Genomic DNA, 5,602 nt, shown 5'->3' on the forward strand with positions numbered 1-5,602 from the left:
TATCTATAAAAGAAAAGATTTAAAATAAAACATGGTTACAAAAAGGAAAGTTTTATAACAAAAATTAAAATCTTTCTTTCACATTATATATAACTACAAATAAGGAAAGATTTCAAATCTCTTTTTTATTAATTTGTAGAAAGCTATAAAAAGAAAGATTTTAAAATCTAAAACTCTCTTTTAAAACCATCATAAAAGGAAAGTTTTTAACAAAATAAAACTCCTTTTATTTTCTTTTGTGACCAATCTAAAAAAGGAAAGTTTTATATTACAATCATCCTTTTAAATCCTTTTTTATGGATCTCTATTAAAGTAAAGATTTTACAAAAAAAAAATAAAACTTCTTTCTCTTCTTGTGTATGGCCGACCCCTTGCTTGGGCACCAAGCAAGGCTTGGCCGACCCCAGCTTGGGATCCAAGCTTAGCTTGGCTGGCCCCTTGCTTGGTCTCCAAGCAAGGCTTGGCCGACCCTAGCTTGGGCCTTAAGAAGCTAGGCTTTTGGGTGGATATAAGGCTTTATATAAGAGGCTACAATAGGGACCTAGAGGAGGAATTAGTTTTGGTCTCCCGATAAGCTTGAGCTTCTCGTGTTCACCCCGAACACCCAACTCAAGTTTATCAATAATATCTCATTCCACTAAAGAGTTATTTTGTACTACCACACCAATCTTATATTACAATATGGGATTCTTCTTATCATGAATGTGTTAGTCTCCCTGTGTTTAGGATATTGAATACCCACTAATTAAATGAGTTACTGACAAGTCAATTAATATCTAGCTCCAAGAGTAGTACCACTCAACCTTATCGTCATGTCAGACTAAGTCCACCTGCAGGGTTTACATGAAAATCTTTATGAGCTCCTCAAGAGGACATCATCAACCAAGATTACTAGGACACAGTTTCATTCTATAATCAACAACACACCATATAAATAATATAATTTCTCAACTTATCGGGCCTATTAATTTAGTGAACTAAATCACACCCTTTGATAAATTAAAGAAATAGATATTGAGTATACGTACTTGTTATTATATCATGATTAAGAGTACACACTTCCATAATAACAGAGGTTTTGTTATTTTATGTAGTCAGTATAAAAAGAAACTACCTCAAATAGTCCTGCTCAATACACTCATAATGTACTATTGTAATTTTATAGTCAAGATAAACTAATACCAAATTACACTACAACCATTCCAATGGTTTGTCCCATTCCATCTTGGTTGTGAGCTTCTATTTATAATTTATAAGGAACTGATAACATGATCTTCTGTGTATCTCCTCACACCATGTTTTCTACAATATAAATTAAATAGACAACTACACTTACCATAAATGTAGACATTTGACTAATGTGATTCTTATTTCAAAATAAATGTTTATACAAAAAGCTAGACTTTTGGTATACACTCTAACAACATCCCAACATTTAGTCTTATAGAAGCTTTTATGATATTATTGGTCGAGTGAAGGCCGAGCGAGCATCAATATGCTTACACGTGCTTGGTCAGGTAAAGCCTGACCGAGCATAAAAGTATTTAGCCTTATAGAAGCTTTTAGTGTATTATCGACTGATTGAAGGCCAAGCGAGCACTCATGTACTTATAGGCACTCGGTCAAGCAAAGCCCGACCGAGCATAACAACTTTAGCCTTATACAGCTTTTAGTATATTACCGGTCGAGTGAAGGCAGAGAGAGCAGCAATGTGCTTACACGCACTCAGTCAGACAAAGCTTGACCGAGCGTAAAGGTATTTAGCCTTATAGAAGCTTTTATTATATTACTGGCCAAGTAAAGGCCGAGTGAGCACCAATGTGCTTACACGTGCTTGGTCAAGCAAAGTCCGATCGATCGTAAAGGTATTTAGTCTTATAGAAGATTTTATTATATTACCGACCAAGTGAAGGCCGAGCGAGCACCAATATATTTACAGGCGCTTGGCTTGAAAAAGCCCGACTGAGCATAAAGGTGCTCAGCCTCATAAAGCTTATGGTACATTCCTAGTTGAAACATGGACAACAGAAGATATTCTCAATATATATATAGCTGGTTTGAATGATCAACCGAGACATACTTAACATAAGGCATTCTTAATATATATATGGCTGGCTTGAATGACCGGCCAAGACATGCTCAATAGAAGATATTCTCAATATATATACGGCCGGCTTGGATGACCGGTTGAGACACGCTTAACAGAAGGTCTTCTTAAGGTATTCTCAATGTATATACGACCAACTTAAATGACCAGTTGAGACATGCTCAACAGAAGTATATAAGTATGATATCCTGGCAAATTTGATGGGACATATCTTCTAGAAGCTTCTCCAGTTATAGTGGCGTGGTCCTATACATACTTCATCTTGAATATGAGTCAAAAATGATAAAAGAGGTACATCTGGGGTACAAAAAGATTCCTTAAAGGATTATTACACGAAGTCTAGAGGATCACTTCATCTTCTAACAAACTCTAACAAACTGGGGACCACCTCATGACTACGGAGGTTACATGAGATAGTATAAAAGGCGGATCCTCTCCATTAACAAGGTAAGCAAGTTCTAGCATCCAAAACTCTGTTTCCAAGTACTTTAGTTACTGTACTTCTTCTTCTTCTTCTTCTTCTTCTTCTTCTTCGACCTTCAAGAGAGGAACTAACTTGAGTGTCAGAGGGCCTAGCCAGGGATCTCCACCCCGGTCTTAGGTCACTAATTGTTTGTTGGCTCATCTCATTGTGCGTAGGATTGTCGAGGAGCTCTTTCGGATCTTCAGGAGTTCATCTTCATCAAAAACTGTCATTCACCAGAGCCAGCGCACCACCTTGCAGATTTCAAATAAGATCAATGCTCATATTTAGTTGAATAATTGTGTGGATTTGTTCATTATGTAGAGGGGATGCTCTAGATCATATGATTGGAGGATCCTAATGATAAGGGTAACCCTTTAACTAGACATCTAGAGCGTCTCCTTGAAAGAGGGAGCAATTCTCTATAAGGAGGTATAGAATTAGGCTTATTGGGTTGTTTCTATATCCATGCTATCAAGTATTTAGTGTATTATTGTGGATGTATGATCGGGGGGGCCCTAGTGGGTAACTCTTGAACCAAACTTCATAGGAATTACTTCCATTAGGTAACATTGGATGTTAATAGAGATGACACTCCAACATAACCACCATGAGGAAGTGTCGGTAATGAACCCTCCTACATGTGCGTAGGAATAGAGGATGGCTAGTTGGTGATCCTTAGCTCATTGATTAGTATCACAATGAAATCGAACCCCTAGAACATTCTTTCAAATTGAGTTCCTTAACCAACTCTCTCTCTCTCAATCTTACCTCTTTATGTGTAAGATTCTCAACCAACACTCGTTTAGCTAATTCGCTGTGACTAATCTTTAATGCTTATATCCAATCTTCGTAGGATCAATATCTTTTATTACTTGACAATAACCGTGCACTTGTGAATTGTACACATAAAGTTTTTGGTGCAATTGCCGGAGATTGTGCTTATAACATTAGTTGATAATCACTTGAGTTAGACTTGACATTATTTTCTATTTTTGTAAATATTTTTGTACTTTTATTTTTCATATATCTTGCATTTCCTTACTTTTATTTTTGTAATTTTTTTTTGCATTTTTAATTCTGCACTTTGATTTTTGCCTTCTCCATTTGAATACTCTATTTTTCAGCATTTCTAAATTTTTGCAAACTTGATTTCAAGCAATCTTGTTCTTGTATGCGAAGATCTAATCCTATAGGGGATTTATTTCCACTTGATCCCAAGATAGATAGAACCTTCCGAAGAAGAAACCTGTAGAGACAATAAGAAGAACAAGAAATGTCTTAAATGGTGAATAAACCTCTTAAGGATTACGCACAACCCTATGTATTTGGGCTTTAGTCTAGCATCACCAGACCAGCTATTGAAGCCAATAATTTTGAGATTATGTCTACAATAATCACAATGGTACAACAACATCAATTTGGGGGCGGACACACAAAGATCCAAATCAATACTTGGAAGTCTTTTATGAAATATGCAGGACCATGAAAATGAATATAGTCATAGCAGAGGCAGTGATATTAAAGCTATTCGGGTTTTCTCTAAGGGATAGAGCCAAGATGTGACCCACGTCTTTGCCAACCAACAACATAACATCATGGGAGCAATGCGAATAATTATTCCTTGATAAGTTCTATCCGCCAAACAAAATAGAATATATGCAGAATTTGATAGCCAACTTTAAGCAAGTTGATACAGAATCTTTATATGAAGCTTGGGATAGATTTAAGAACATGCTCAGAATGTGTCCTCACCATGGCATGGAAAAATGGTTAGTGTGTTGGGACCGAAATGTAGCTAGAGGGGGGGGGGGGGGGAATAGCTCTTCACGATCTTGTGATCTTCGTTGCTTTGTTTATTCGACGATGTGCAGCGAAAAATACAAGAAACAATAACACAACGCTAACACAAGGGATTTACTTGGTATCCACCTCAAGAAGAGGTGACTAATCTAAGGATCCACACACTCATGCACCCTCCACTATGAAATCACTCCTTTATGGTAACTACCGAAGGCGGAGAAGCCTTACAACACTCTCAATACAAGAAGAAAGCAAGGGAAGACAGATATAAGAAATATCTTACAAGATATGCAATGAAAACCCTAACCCTAGCTTCCTCTTCTTGCTGTAGATCCACCTCTTGACTTGGAAATGTCTCCAAGAACCTTCAAGATCTAGCGGTGAGAGCTCTGTGGAGAAGCTGTAAAATCACTTATGTCGCTCGTGGAGTGGAATTGAAGAAGTACCGAAGAAACGCTCGCCAACGGCTAATATCTGCGCCAACGGTCGAATCCCAATCGATTGGATTGCTCCCCAATCGATTGGGGAGGCTTTGGATCGATCGGCCGATCGATCCAGAGTTCCTCTGTGCTCTCAGGAATTGCCTGGATCAATCAACTGATCGATCCAGGGCTTATCACGCGAAATCGCAGCTCCCAATCGATCGGGCGATCGATTGGAGGGTCTGAATCGATCCGCCGATTGATCCAGAGCTGTTCTGTGTGATTGCGAGCTTCTCTTAATCGATCCACCGATTAATTGGGAGGAGGCTTGTCACGGGGACTCACCCAAATGATCAACCGATCTACTGGGCATGAGCCAATCGATCGGCTGATCGATCCAGCTCATGATTTTTGCCCAAAACCAAGTCCAAAGTCTCCTAAACCAACATCCGGTCAACCATGACCTATTGGTACATCATGCCTAGCATCCGATCACCCTTGACCTGCTAGGACTCCCTCACCAAGTGTCTGGTTAATCTCTTTGATCCACTTGGACTTTTCTCCTCGTACCAAGTATTCGGTCAATTCCTTTGACCTACTTGGACTTTCACCAGATGTCTGGTCAACCTTGACCCATCTGGATTTCCTCGTGCTTGGCTTCACTCACCGGGACTTTCCCCTACCTGTCTTCACTCACCAGGACTTTCACTTGCCTAGCTTCACTCACTAGGACTTTCACCTGGCTTCACTCACCAGGATTTTCCATACTGCCTAGCTTCACTCACTAGGTCTTTCACCTGGCTTCAC

General features: G+C 38.9%; 1 non-coding gene across 1 annotated transcript; it reads right to left on the bottom strand.

Moving 5' to 3' along the window:
- Positions 1 to 4,227: 4,227 nt before the first annotated feature.
- Positions 4,228 to 4,333, bottom strand: LOC122049963. The gene has a single exon (XR_006131198.1). It is a non-coding gene; the product is annotated as a small nucleolar RNA R71 (small nucleolar RNA).
- Positions 4,334 to 5,602: the final 1,269 nt, after the last annotated feature.

This window comes from Zingiber officinale, chromosome 2B, assembly GCF_018446385.1.
Source record: "Zingiber officinale cultivar Zhangliang chromosome 2B, Zo_v1.1, whole genome shotgun sequence".
In the NCBI taxonomy this organism is placed as follows: Eukaryota; Viridiplantae; Streptophyta; class Magnoliopsida; order Zingiberales; family Zingiberaceae; genus Zingiber; species Zingiber officinale.